At 37.5% G+C, this 15749-nt stretch overlaps 1 pseudogene; it reads right to left on the reverse strand.

Moving 5' to 3' along the window:
• Positions 1-13174: 13174 nt before the first annotated feature.
• LOC146364227 (uncharacterized) lies at positions 13175-15681 on the reverse strand (annotated as a pseudogene).
• Between the last annotated feature and the right edge of the window lie 68 nt (positions 15682-15749).

A 15749-nucleotide genomic window follows, 5' to 3' on the forward strand; every position in this document is an offset into this window, starting at 1 on the left:
GTTAATATTAAGCATTTATATGATTATTTTTGATAAATTGCTGTGATTCAATCTGAAACCAAATTTGAGTCTATTCTGAAAACAAGACATTTCTAATTCACCTCAGACTTTTGAGCTGTAGTCTACATTGTAATGATAGTGTATGGTTATTGATTGAAGCAGATGATATGAGGCTATCAGGAGAGACTGTTAAAAAGTTATGAGCTGTCTTGATGCAGAGAAAGTGGAGTTTGTCATCCTGGAGCTGTTGCCAAGATTGAACGATGCTCTGGCTCTGTGGTCAAGTTCAGACATAGGCTTTAAGCAACCATGAGCCACTGATAAGCGTGATAGATTAATAAGCATGTATAAAGTGGACTTGTTAGGGACAGTTTACCATCAGCCTTGATAAAGTTTAACTTCATTTGTATTGAAAGACAGACTTTAAAGAAGATTCTTATTTGAAACTGGTGATAAAATCCAGGTCAGATACAGTTACATACAAGCATACAGTACACACTACTGCTCAAAGGTCAGAGGTCAGTTAGAAAAGACCCTGATTTTAATAGAAAATTGGCTTTAATGTAACATCACATGAAGTTTATCAGTAATGTTTCACAGCTTTAATCAAATCCTTCATCATCCATAAGTTGTGATGGAAAAATGTCTGCAAGCGTGCAGGAGCCCATTTTTAGAGACAATCATTCCTGTGTTATAATGCTCATTGAAGTTTATCAGGTCAGACGACCAACAGATGATAAGAAATATAATCTTACTAATTATTAGAGTTGAAAAGTACTTTGCTAAGAAAAATTCAATGAGGTTAGGCTGGAGATTGAGACGTTAACATAAAAGGGTCAGTTGGTGATGCATGAAAAAAAAAAATTTCTTCTGAAAATCTATTGGAGAATTCTGATTGTAAGAAATGAAAAATATTCAAATAGTTAAACTGTTAAAAAAAAGTGAAGGTTTTGTGCAGCTGGGTGTTGCAGCCCCTTTAGAGGAAAATGGAAACTTGGTTTCATGAGGTTAAAAACAAACACTGGGATGATCCAGACACATTTATTGTTTCTTTAATCACCACAATAGTTTCAGTTTGTGCTAAAATCTCTTAAAAAGCTGTTTTGAGTGATAAGTTTGGCTTTAATGTGTTAAGCTTGCATTAGATAAGACAATGTACCACTGAACACAGGAGGGATTAATGCTGAAAATGGATCTCTGAACACCTCTGTAGATATTCTATTAAAAATCATTCATGATTTGTGATCAGTGTTAATATTAAGCATTTATATGATTATTTTGATAAATTGCTGTGATTCAATCTGAAACCAAATTTGAGTCTATTCTGAAAACAAGACATTTCTAATTCACCTCAGACTTTTGAGCTGTAGTCTACATTGTAATGATAGTGTATGGTTATTGATTAGAGCAGATGATATGAGACTATCAGGAGAGACTGTTAAAAAGTTATGAGCTGTCTTGATGCAGAGAAAGTGGAGTTTGTCATCCTGGAGCTGTTGCCAAGATTGAACGATGCTCTGGCTCTGTGGTCAAGTTCAGACATAGGCTTTAAGCAACCATGAGCCACTGATAAGCGTGATAGATTAATAAGCATGTATAAAGTGGACTTGTTAAACAGCTCTGATAGGAGAAAGTCAATGAGCACGCAATAAAGTGGACTTGTTAGGGACAGTTTACCATCAGCCTTGATAAAGTTTAACTTCATTTGTATTGAAAGACAGACTTTAAAGAAGATTCTTATTTGAAACTGGTGATAAAATCCAGGTCAGATACAGTTACATACAAGCATACAGTACACACTACTGCTCAAAGGTCAGAGGTCAGTTAGAAAAGACCCTGATTTTAATAGAAAATTGGCTTTAATGCAACATCACATGAAGTTTATCAGTAATGTTTCACAGCTTTAATCAAATCCTTCATCATCCATAAGTTGTGATGGAAAAATGTCTGCAAGCGTGCAGGAGCCCATTTTTAGAGACAATCATTCCTGTGTTATAATGCTCATTGAAGTTTATCAGGTCAGACGACCAACAGATGATAAGAAATATAATCTTACTAATTATTAGAGTTGAAAAGTACTTTGCTAAGCAAAATTCAATGAGGTTAGGCTGGAGATTGAGACGTTAACATAAAAGGGTCAGTTGGTGATGCATGAAAAAAAAGAATTTCTTCTAAAAATCTATTGGAGAATTCTGATTGTAAGAAATGAAAAATATTAAAACAGTGAAACTGTTAAAAAAAAGTGAAGGTTTTGTGCAGCTGGGTGTTGCAGCCCCTTTAGAGGAAAATGGAAACTTGGTTTCATGAGGTTAAAAACAAACACTGGGATGATCCAGACACATTTATTGTTTCTTTAATCACCACAATAGTTTCAGTTTGTGCTAAAATCTCTTAAAAAGCTGTTTTGAGTGATAAGTTTGGCTTTAATGTGTTAAGCTTGCATTAGATAAGACAATGTACCACTGAACACAGGAGGGATTATTGCTGAAAATGGGTCTCTGAACACCTCTGTAGATATTCTATTAAAAATCATTCATGATTTGTGATCAGTGTTAATATTAAGCATTTATATGATTATTTTTGATAAATTGCTGTGATTCAATCTGAAACCAAATTTGAGTCTATTCTGAAAACAAGACATTTCTAATTCACCTCAGACTTTTGAGCTGTAGTCTACATTGTAATGATAGTGTATGGTTATTGATTAGAGCAGATGATATGAGGCTATCAGGAGAGACTGTTAAAAAGTTATGAGCTGTCTTGATGCAGAGAAAGTGGAGTTTGTCATCCTGGAGCTGTTGCCAAGATTGAACGATGCTCTGGCTCTGTGGTCAAGTTCAGACATAGGCTTTAAGCAACCATGAGCCACTGATAAGCGTGATAGATTAATAAGCATGTATAAAGTGGACTTGTTAAACAGCTCTGATAGGAGAAAGTCAATGAGCACGCAATAAAGTGGACTTGTTAGGGACAGTTTACCATCAGCCTTGATAAAGTTTAACTTCATTTGTATTGAAAGACAGACTTTAAAGAAGATTCTTATTTGAAACTGGTGATAAAATCCAGGTCAGATACAGTTACATACAAGCATACAGTACACACTACTGCTCAAAGGTCAGAGGTCAGTTAGAAAAGACCCTGATTTTAATAGAAAATTGGCTTTAATGCAACATCACATGAAGTTTATCAGTAATGTTTCACAGCTTTAATCAAATCCTTCATCATCCATAAGTTGTGATGGAAAAATGTCTGCAAGCGTGCAGGAGCCCATTTTTAGAGACAATCATTCCTGTGTTATAATGCTCATTGAAGTTTATCAGGTCAGACGACCAACAGATGATAAGAAATATAATCTTACTAATTATTAGAGTTGAAAAGTACTTTGCTAAGAAAAATTCAATGAGGTTAGGCTGGAGATTGAGATGTTAACATAAAAGGGTCAGTTGGTGATGCATGAAAAAAAAAAATTTCTTCTGAAAATCTATTGGAGAATTCTGATTGTAAGAAATGAAAAATATTCAAATAGTTAAACTGTTAAAAAAAAGTGAAGGTTTTGTGCAGCTGGGTGTTGCAGCCCCTTTAGAGGAAAATGGAAACTTGGTTTCATGAGGTTAAAAACAAACACTGGGATGATCCAGACACATTTATTGTTTCTTTAATCACCACAATAGTTTCAGTTTGTGCTAAAATCTCTTAAAAAGCTGTTTTGAGTGATAAGTTTGGCTTTAATGTGTTAAGCTTGCATTAGATAAGACAATGTACCACTGAACACAGGAGGGATTATTGCTGAAAATGGGTCTCTGAACACCTCTGTAGATATTCTATTAAAAATCATTCATGATTTGTGATCAGTGTTAATATTAAGCATTTATATGATTATTTTGATAAATTGCTGTGATTCAATCTGAAACCAAATTTGAGTCTATTCTGAAAACAAGACATTTCTAATTCACCTCAGACTTTTGAGCTGTAGTCTACATTGTAATGATAGTGTATGGTTATTGATTAGAGCAGATGATATGAGACTATCAGGAGAGACTGTTAAAAAGTTATGAGCTGTCTTGATGCAGAGAAAGTGGAGTTTGTCATCCTGGAGCTGTTGCCAAGATTGAACGATGCTCTGGCTCTGTGGTCAAGTTCAGACATAGGCTTTAAGCAACCATGAGCCACTGATAAGCGTGATAGATTAATAAGCATGTATAAAGTGGACTTGTTAAACAGCTCTGATAGGAGAAAGTCAATGAGCACGCAATAAAGTGGACTTGTTAGGGACAGTTTACCATCAGCCTTGATAAAGTTTAACTTCATTTGTATTGAAAGACAGACTTTAAAGAAGATTCTTATTTGAAACTGGTGATAAAATCCAGGTCAGATACAGTTACATACAAGCATACAGTACACACTACTGCTCAAAGGTCAGAGGTCAGTTAGAAAAGACCCTGATTTTAATAGAAAATTGGCTTTAATGTAACATCACATGAAGTTTATCAGTAATGTTTCACAGCTTTAATCAAATCCTTCATCATCCATAAGTTGTGATGGAAAAATGTCTGCAAGCGTGCAGGAGCCCATTTTTAGAGACAATCATTCCTGTGTTATAATGCTCATTGAAGTTTATCAGGTCAGACGACCAACAGATGATAAGAAATATAATCTTACTAATTATTAGAGTTGAAAAGTACTTTGCTAAGCAAAATTCAATGAGGTTAGACTGGAGATTGAGACGTTAACATAAAAGGGTCAGTTGGTGATGCATGAAAAAAAAGAATTTCTTCTAAAAATCTATTGGAGAATTCTGATTGTAAGAAATGAAAAATATTAAAACAGTGAAACTGTTAAAAAAAAGTGAAGGTTTTGTGCAGCTGGGTGTTGCAGCCCCTTTAGAGGAAAATGGAAACTTGGTTTCATGAGGTTAAAAACAAACACTGGGATGATCCAGACACATTTATTGTTTCTTTAATCACCACAATAGTTTCAGTTTGTGCTAAAATCTCTTAAAAAGCTGTTTTGAGTGATAAGTTTGGCTTTAATGTGTTAAGCTTGCATTAGATAAGACAATGTACCACTGAACACAGGAGGGATTATTGCTGAAAATGGGTCTCTGAACACCTCTGTAGATATTCTATTAAAAATCATTCATGATTTGTGATCAGTGTTAATATTAAGCATTTATATGATTATTTTTGATAAATTGCTGTGATTCAATCTGAAACCAAATTTGAGTCTATTCTGAAAACAAGACATTTCTAATTCACCTCAGACTTTTGAGCTGTAGTCTACATTGTAATGATAGTGTATGGTTATTGATTAGAGCAGATGATATGAGGCTATCAGGAGAGACTGTTAAAAAGTTATGAGCTGTCTTGATGCAGAGAAAGTGGAGTTTGTCATCCTGGAGCTGTTGCCAAGATTGAACGATGCTCTGGCTCTGTGGTCAAGTTCAGACATAGGCTTTAAGCAACCATGAGCCACTGATAAGCGTGATAGATTAATAAGCATGTATAAAGTGGACTTGTTAAACAGCTCTGATAGGAGAAAGTCAATGAGCACGCAATAAAGTGGACTTGTTAGGGACAGTTTACCATCAGCCTTGATAAAGTTTAACTTCATTTGTATTGAAAGACAGACTTTAAAGAAGATTCTTATTTGAAACTGGTGATAAAATCCAGGTCAGATACAGTTACATACAAGCATACAGTACACACTACTGCTCAAAGGTCAGAGGTCACTTAGAAAAGACCCTGATTTTAATAGAAAATTGGCTTTAATGCAACATCACATGAAGTTTATCAGTAATGTTTCACAGCTTTAATCAAATCCTTCATCATCCATAAGTTGTGATGGAAAAATGTCTGCAAGCGTGCAGGAGCCCATTTTTAGAGACAATAATTCCTGTGTTATAATGCTCATTGAAGTTTATCAGGTCAGACGACCAACAGATGATAAGAAATATAATCTTACTAATTATTAGAGTTGAAAAGTACTTTGCTAAGCAAAATTCAATGAGGTTAGACTGGAGATTGAGACGTTAACATAAAAGGGTCAGTTGGTGATGCATGAAAAAAAAAGAATTTCTTCTAAAAATCTATTGGAGAATTCTGATTGTAAGAAATGAAAAATATTCAAATAGTTAAACTGTTAAAAAAAAGTGAAGGTTTTGTGCAGCTGGGTGTTGCAGCCCCTTTAGAGGAAAATGGAAACTTGGTTTCATGAGGTTAAAAACAAACACTGGGATGATCCAGACACATTTATTGTTTCTTTAATCACCACAATAGTTTCAGTTTGTGCTAAAATCTCTTAAAAAGCTGTTTTGAGTGATAAGTTTGGCTTTAATGTGTTAAGCTTGCATTAGATAAGACAATGTACCACTGAACACAGGAGGGATTATTGCTGAAAATGGGTCTCTGAACACCTCTGTAGATATTCTATTAAAAATCATTCATGATTTGTGATCAGTGTTAATATTAAGCATTTATATGATTATTTTGATAAATTGCTGTGATTCAATCTGAAACCAAATTTGAGTCTATTCTGAAAACAAGACATTTCTAATTCACCTCAGACTTTTGAGCTGTAGTCTACATTGTAATGATAGTGTATGGTTATTGATTAGAGCAGATGATATGAGACTATCAGGAGAGACTGTTAAAAAGTTATGAGCTGTCTTGATGCAGAGAAAGTGGAGTTTGTCATCCTGGAGCTGTTGCCAAGATTGAACGATGCTCTGGCTCTGTGGTCAAGTTCAGACATAGGCTTTAAGCAACCATGAGCCACTGATAAGCGTGATAGATTAATAAGCATGTATAAAGTGGACTTGTTAAACAGCTCTGATAGGAGAAAGTCAATGAGCACGCAATAAAGTGGACTTGTTAGGGACAGTTTACCATCAGCCTTGATAAAGTTTAACTTCATTTGTATTGAAAGACAGACTTTAAAGAAGATTCTTATTTGAAACTGGTGATAAAATCCAGGTCAGATACAGTTACATACAAGCATACAGTACACACTACTGCTCAAAGGTCAGAGGTCAGTTAGAAAAGACCCTGATTTTAATAGAAAATTGGCTTTAATGCAACATCACATGAAGTTTATCAGTAATGTTTCACAGCTTTAATCAAATCCTTCATCATCCATAAGTTGTGATGGAAAAATGTCTGCAAGCGTGCAGGAGCCCATTTTTAGAGACAATCATTCCTGTGTTATAATGCTCATTGAAGTTTATCAGGTCAGACGACCAACAGATGATAAGAAATATAATCTTACTAATTATTAGAGTTGAAAAGTACTTTGCTAAGCAAAATTCAATGAGGTTAGGCTGGAGATTGAGATGTTAACATAAAAGGGTCAGTTGGTGATGCATGAAAAAAAAGAATTTCTTCTAAAAATCTATTGGAGAATTCTGATTGTAAGAAATGAAAAATATTAAAACAGTGAAACTGTTAAAAAAAGTGAAGGTTTTGTGCAGCTGGGTGTTGCAGCCCCTTTAGAGGAAAATGGAAACTTGGTTTCATGAGGTTAAAAACAAACACTGGGATGATCCAGACACATTTATTGTTTCTTTAATCACCACAATAGTTTCAGTTTGTGCTAAAATCTCTTAAAAAGCTGTTTTGAGTGATAAGTTTGGCTTTAATGTGTTAAGCTTGCATTAGATAAGACAATGTACCACTGAACACAGGAGGGATTATTGCTGAAAATGGGTCTCTGAACACCTCTGTAGATATTCTATTAAAAATCATTCATGATTTGTGATCAGTGTTAATATTAAGCATTTATATGATTATTTTTGATAAATTGCTGTGATTCAATCTGAAACCAAATTTGAGTCTATTCTGAAAACAAGACATTTCTAATTCACCTCAGACTTTTGAGCTGTAGTCTACATTGTAATGATAGTGTATGGTTATTGATTAGAGCAGATGATATGAGGCTATCAGGAGAGACTGTTAAAAAGTTATGAGCTGTCTTGATGCAGAGAAAGTGGAGTTTGTCATCCTGGAGCTGTTGCCAAGATTGAACGATGCTCTGGCTCTGTGGTCAAGTTCAGACATAGGCTTTAAGCAACCATGAGCCACTGATAAGCGTGATAGATTAATAAGCATGTATAAAGTGGACTTGTTAAACAGCTCTGATAGGAGAAAGTCAATGAGCACGCAATAAAGTGGACTTGTTAGGGACAGTTTACCATCAGCCTTGATAAAGTTTAACTTCATTTGTATTGAAAGACAGACTTTAAAGAAGATTCTTATTTGAAACTGGTGATAAAATCCAGGTCAGATACAGTTACATACAAGCATACAGTACACACTACTGCTCAAAGGTCAGAGGTCAGTTAGAAAAGACCCTGATTTTAATAGAAAATTGGCTTTAATGTAACATCACATGAAGTTTATCAGTAATGTTTCACAGCTTTAATCAAATCCTTCATCATCCATAAGTTGTGATGGAAAAATGTCTGCAAGCGTGCAGGAGCCCATTTTTAGAGACAATCATTCCTGTGTTATAATGCTCATTGAAGTTTATCAGGTCAGACGACCAACAGATGATAAGAAATATAATCTTACTAATTATTAGAGTTGAAAAGTACTTTGCTAAGCAAAATTCAATGAGGTTAGGCTGGAGATTGAGACGTTAACATAAAAGGGTCAGTTGGTGATGCATGAAAGAAAATAAATTTCTTCTAAAAATCTATTGGAGAATTCTGATTGTAAGAAATGAAAAATATTCAAAGAGTGAAACTGTTTCACACAGTAGAAATTTGTATTCATCGTTTATATTGGTTTTTTTTCTGATTTTAGTGTTTATTTGTGAGTGTAGTTTTTATTTGCATGATTTTATTCTGTTTGTATCACATTGTTTCAGTGTGTTATTTTACATTGTTTTAATCCACTGTGGATTGGCTTGGCAATGGGACAAATTAGCTGATAGTGATCACATGTTGAGGCATGGGTGTGTCCAGAGGTGTCCTTTCAGCTGTTTAAAGGTCGTATTAAAAGGAAGCAAGCTGAGCACTGGGAGGAGAGAGGCCCTAGATTGGAAGAGGAACGCATGAAGGCCAGGTGGAAAAGAGGGAGCCGCTGCGTGATCGTGGGGGGTGCGACGCCTCGTCTGGAGACCGGTCAGCGTGATGTGGTGACCCAGTCCCGACAGCAGGAACGGCGACAGTAGGAGACAACGTGTGTGATTGACATCAGGACAGATGTATACTGCCTGCATTTGTGAGTAGTGTCTCACTGTTGTTCACTGGGTGCAGCCGTGTTGGGAGAGTGTCGCCATGGTTATAAGCCAGGGCAGCTTCCGGGATGATGGTTCTGGCTCCTATTTGTTTTTACTTATAGGTGATGACGTGAGGGGAGCCGCGGTGGTATCGAGCGACGGACTCCAATGCAGAATGCGAACTGGGTTGGGATGTGATGGACCCAGTTGACGGACGAGACTGGGACAGGAGGCTCCTCGCCTGCCTGACACGAGGCTGGCGTGGACCCCGCTCAGCAAGAGGAATTTCTGTCCAGCTCAAGAACACACAAGGAATATTTGTCCTGGGTTGTGGGACTGGGTGGGATTTCTGTGCATGAAGAGAATTGTATTTTGACCAGTTTTAGAATAATCTTATCCAGTCTCAGTGGGAATTTTAGCATATCGAGAATATTTCATTGTATACTTTATTTCTTAGTATCTGGTTTGTTCTATTCCTGCTGTCCACCTCGTGGAATAAACATGAATGAAACAATACTTTCCTGTCAAAAACAATATTTTAGTCAGGGCTAGCGGAAAGTTTCATATATATCATGAACATCTTTCCTCTTTGTCTTCCTATAGTTTCGTTTCATTTTCTTACCCCAACCGGTGGAGGCAGATGGCCGCCCCTCCCTGATTCTGGTTCTGCCGAAAATGGAGTTTTCTTGCTCATAGGGGGTCATTTGATCGTTTGGGCTTCCTCTGTATTATTGCACAACCTTTATCTTACCATATATTTCAAGTTTATATGTTGTGAATTGGCTTGATTTAAATCAAATTGAACTCATTCAATTAAAACCAAATATAACTTGTAATCGAATCTATTCAAATGTAAAGTCATCTCACTCAATTTGTACAACTAGCACTGAAACATACACTGACATCCTCTGTTTCCCAATTAGCAGATCAGAGGTTGCTGTTTTATTCATGACTCAATACTTGAATGGTTTTAATAAACATTTAAAAAGTACATTGCTTCATTGTATGATTAATTCTTTGTCTGTGTCAGTCCTTAATACACACATGTATACAATAATTCTAGTTGCCACAGTCTCCGGAGATCCTATGCTCCCTTTTCTCATACTTTTCTTCACTGTTTACCTCATTTTGCGGAATAAAATATATATTTTTGTAAACAATGACTTGTTTTGGGCCATTAAAAAAACTGTCTCCATATGAGGACGTACTTGAAGAGAAAAAGTCACCACTTTGCATTTTACAAATCAAGTAAACAAACACGGGGCTGTTTATCATATAACTAACTTTTAGGTCTGTGGGATGGAAGGACAGGAGCTTTAAATGTTGTGCCTCCATAATTATTCTAGAGTCTTTACATTGTTCAGCGCCTGCTGTGATTTAGTGCTACATACATAAACTTGAAATGAATGAATCCACCTGTTCACAGGAGATCACAGGAAGATGACACCAAACATCAGAAGATCTTATTGTGCGCCACAGGGTGGTTTCTTGGGGCTAAAAGCACATAATAAACTACAGCAGAAGCTCACATAAAGCAGGAAATAAGCAGGCAGCACTTGATCTGCTAATGCACGTTTCCCACTTTTATTGTTGCCTCATTCACTAACAGTTCAATGGTGCAAGATTACCATACACAGAATTAGGATATCTGCATGACACATCTATGCTGTACAGCTAATGGATTATAATTATTACAAATACAGTAAACATATTTACATTTTAGTTCAAGCTCCATACAACATAGATATTTACAAAGCATGAAAATGAAACCGGTCTGACAAATAATAAACAGCGTTAATGACGTTTTATTTTTATTTTCTTTTGGTGAACAAATCTGAAAGGGGGCGGGGTTAACTGATATTAATTGTCAGAGGGGGAAGGTGGAAAATATCATGGCTAGTTTTGTTTGAAAGGCATCAACAGAAAAATAAACACACAGAAAAAAGTGATGAGGTGAAGAAAGACACAATAAGTCTGCTGTCGTTTTAGATGTCACCAGCTACTTTGTATAGTCCTATATCTCTGATATTAGAAAAAATTAAAATGAGTTCAAATACACCTTTATTTTGATAGAGCTCAGATGGATGCCTCGCATGACTAATGAGTAGATCTCCTCCAAAAAAATAACAGACTTCTAATTCACTCAAACCGCTTTCTAATAAAGAGGAAGCACTAATGTAACTCACCTCCTCAGTCGAGCTGCAGGGGTTACATGTTAGGTCTGCTTTTCCTTTCCCCCCTCTCTTACATTCAAAGCCTCTCTTAGTTCACACTAGAACAGGCCGCCACACCATCATTTGGTTTAATATGAGTGGAACAACTAAACCGCACAGACTTTATTTGATCAGTTAGTTGAACCTTTTATTAATATGTGCAAAGAGCTGCAAACTAATATTTAAAGATTGCAAACAATAAATACACAATCCAAAATAAAAACACCTCTGCAAATGCAGTGGAAACGTTTGCTCTGGCAGCGCTTCGCATCAACATGTATATGAGGTACATTGCACTTTTCAGACTTGATCTGTGCATAGGTGCATCTTTGATGTGCAGCTCAGAGATCCACAATCCAGCACGTTTCTGTTTCTCTGACCGTCAGGCTGGCTGACCCGAGGTCACGTCAGAGCTTTATTTTTTATCTATATGTAACAGACAGTTGGTACCTCTCCTTCCATCCATTTCATACGACACAGCAGGCAGACTGCTGGTTGGTTGACCAGAGTTTTTCAATACCTTTCTGCATTAACACATCTCGAGAGGCGTAGGTGCCAAAAAGTGAATCCGAAGCCGAATGTAGCAGCTGCAGCACGGCACACAGAGCAAATATTTTCATGGGGTAGTATCAGAAATAAGACCTTTGAATATGTAGTCCCTTTAACTTCTTTCCTTCTATTAAACCATTCATTCATTCTTTTTCCTTAAGTCCTTCTAACCTTTTCACTGTGTTTTCTTTGCGTCTTTACAAGAAGAGTGTAAAGTTAATAGCAGTAAATGTCAAGGCTTTCTGATTCTCAGTGAGATAGAGCGAGCTAGAGGAGCAGAGAGGAATGTGTTAAATGAGGGTTAACTACCACACTGATCCCAGAACAGACTGCATGTACAAATCAAGTTCTCTCCTTAGTTTGTTTTCATCCTCCTAGTCCTCGTCCTCATCTCCTTGTAACCCTGTTTTTTTTCCTTGGGATGAAAAAGCAAAAAGGGGCCCAAATCTACTCCTGCAGGAACAATCGGTCATTGTTTGTTTTTTAAACTGCTGAGATATGAAGCGATCCGCGCTTGTTTGTCTCTAGTTAGTCTGCAGTTTTTATGTTAACACAAATGCATGAGTATTTTACTGACTCACTAACTGACACTGGCACTTTCGGGGGTTTAGAGGCGGCGTATGTACACAGATTGAGGAGGATCTAAGTATGACGTGGATGACAGTGGAAATCGGGCGTGGCCCTCCTGTCAAAGTTCATTCCCACTTTGAGTTTTTGTTTCAGAGACGGTTCAGCCTGATGCAAATTCACTGCGAGAAGAAAAATACCCTATAAATCTATTAGCAGCTATAGTTTAGGTAGCAGAGCGTAAACTAACACGTCACTTGGAGATGTAAGCTGTCTGATTTGGTTCATTTTTGTTTTTTGTTTGAAACTGAGTAAACCTGGTCTTCTCCTGAGGACTGCTGCAGGTATCATGCGAGCATGTTAATTTAATAAAAAACCAACAACAAAAAAACCCAAAATAGAATGAAACTCATTTCAGGAGACAAATAAAACTGATAGAGGCAGGGGCAGACCCAAGACAGGCTGAGAGATTATATCTCCCGGCTGGCCTGGGAACGCTTTGGTGTTCATATTCATATTAATATTCTTATTCTTCTATGACAAAAAGTACAAGTGTTCATTTAAGGAAATAAACAGAGCAGTAAGAGATATTTTTCAATTTTTTATTTTTTTATTTTTGATTTGCCGCCAATTACATGTTTTTATTTGTAATTTTTGTAGTGCTCCCTACTATGTGAACCCCTCACCTGATGTTTTATGTTTATTAGTTTAGTTTAGATTCTAAACTATCAACCCCAACAATCGAATGATCTCCTTTAATAGCAAGCGCTTGGCAACGGTGGAAAGGAAAAACTCCCTTATAAAAAGGGAGAAACCTTTGACAGAACCAGGCTAAGAAAGGGGCAGCCATCTGTCGTGACTGGTTGGGGGGTGAGAGGCAGAGGAAAAGAAAAAAGAGAGCACATGTTAGCTATATGTTGCTCACATTGCCTAAAATGAACAACGTATGGTTTTCTGGACTGTTCATTTCCTTTCTTGGAGAAATGAACTCCGTTGCGCAAAAAAATGGAGTTGTCGAAAAACCTGATATGCGGATGCTCAATAATCACTCCATCGAAGCGGTCGACAGCCTTTCTAATGCTGGCATTCACAGTCTTCCTGTCCTTATTGATTTTGCCTGGATTTCCATATATCCACACTTGACGCTCGTTGATGGATGAATATGCAATTGTCATTGAGGGGGAACTCTGTGTGCAATTGCATTAATTCCTTCTCAATGACAGAAGAAAGTTTATAAGCAGAAAAGAGTCCCAAATCATTGCCCCCAGCATGGATTACCAGTATGTCAGGTGGGCTCTGTGTGGATAGCTCCTTATAAAAACGAGGAAGGACTCCCCACCAGCGCATTCCTCCTTTGCCAAACCACTGGACTTTGGTATTAAGTCCGAAATTTTCTCCGAAAATCTCTTTTGCTTCACCCTCGGCTCGTCTGATGTAACTGGACCCAATGATCCACACACTTGTTTCTCTCTGGTCTTCTGGGCTCTCTTTCTATTTCGGTGTGTTTTCACAGGTGTTGGTATCACTCAAGGCCGTATCGTTTGTTTTCTGACGTGGGAGTCGGATAGTCCTGGACCAGGGACTTTTTTGGATGCTCTGTGTCACTACTGCTTGTTCTGGCCTCTTGTTGTCTTTCAGTGTGTTTTCAGAGGTTTTGGTATCACTCAAGGCCGTATCGTTTGTTTTCTGACCTGGGAGTCGGATAGTCCTGGACCAGGGACTTTTTTGGCTGCTCTGTGTCACTGCTGCTTGTTCTGGCCTCTTGTTGTATTTTGGAGTGTTTTCAGAGGTTTTGGTATCACTCGAGGTCGTAACGTCCATTTTCTCAACTACGTGTTGGATAGTCCTTGACGAAGAACTTTTCTGGATGCTCTGTCTAACTGCTGCTTGTTCTGGCCTCTTGTTGTATTTTGGAGTGTTTTCAGAGGTTTTGGTATCACTCGAGGTCGTAACGTCCATTTTCTCAACTACGTGTTGGATAGTCCTTGACGAAGAACTTTTCTGGATGCTCTGTGTCACTGCTGCTTGTTCTGGCCTCTTGCTGTCTTTTGGTGTGTTTTCAAAGGTTTTGGTATCACTCAAGGTCATATTGTTCATTTTCTCAACTAGGAGTCGGATAGTCCTTGGCGAACAACTTTTTTGGCTGCTCTTTGTCACTGCAGCTTGTTCTGGCCTCTTGTTGTCTTTTGGTGTGTTTTGAGAGTTTTTGGTATCACTCAAGTTCATATCGTTCTTTTTCTGAACTTGGAGTTGGATAGTCCTTGAAGAAGAACTTTTTTGGATGCTCCGAGTCACTGCTGTTTCTTTTTTCTCAGTGTCTATTCTCATCCTCTTTCTCTCTGGAGAGTAGCTCTCAGAGTTGTTTTTGCTGCCTTTGGAAATCTGACTGTATTTTCTTTTCAACACAGTTTTTTCTTCACAGATTCGTCTTTTTTTCCTTGGTGGAGAGCAGCTGTCGTCACTTCTGCAATTCTGTGCAACATAATTCGGGCCTCGCTTCCTCTTGAGTGGAAGCTGGAAATGTGTTTCATCAGAATTTGGCTCTGGATTTTGGTGGTCCATTGTAGTAAAGCCTTTGCCGTGTTTACTCTGAGACATGTCAGAGTGTTGATGAAGTGACTGTCTTAAAGATTCAACTGTTTTAAAATTTTTCTCAGGCGTACCTTTGAATGCTGCAATCTCGAGTGTTACAAGTAAACTGCATGAAAGTTTGGGCTTCTTACCCGGATTTAAGGATTCACAGATCAAAGGCATGTTATGACATCATGATGATGTCATAACATAATGTAACAACAACATTCTTTTTTTCTTCTTTTTTTAAAAATTTGGTTCTATTGTCTATGGGGCTTTGGAGCGTGATGTCACGGCAGGGGGCGTGGCCGCCGGGGCGCCAATTTAGCAGGCCAAACAAAGCTGCAGTCATGGAGAAACTTGCTTATCTCTGTTCGGGAATGGCAGATAGAGCAGGATGCTGAGAGGAGGTCCGCTGCTTGTTTTTTCCGGTAAGTTAAATGTGTTTGTCAGTAACTACCGTCCTTGCTAGGTCCTGAAATCTAGGCAGGTAAGATGAGAAGTGGGCTCTTCGGGGAAACTTGTTATGTAAAGTTGGTTTAGCTAATCCATAGAAGGGAGTCATTGATGCTAGCTAAGAGGATGTAATAAAGGCACGGTAGCAGAGATGAAAAAGGAGTGGTTGTTGAGAAA

This window comes from Perissodus microlepis, chromosome 20 (assembly GCF_051167445.1).
Source record: "Perissodus microlepis isolate ML-2025 ecotype Zambia chromosome 20, ASM5116744v1, whole genome shotgun sequence".
Lineage (NCBI taxonomy): Eukaryota > Metazoa > Chordata > Actinopteri > Cichliformes > Cichlidae > Perissodus > Perissodus microlepis.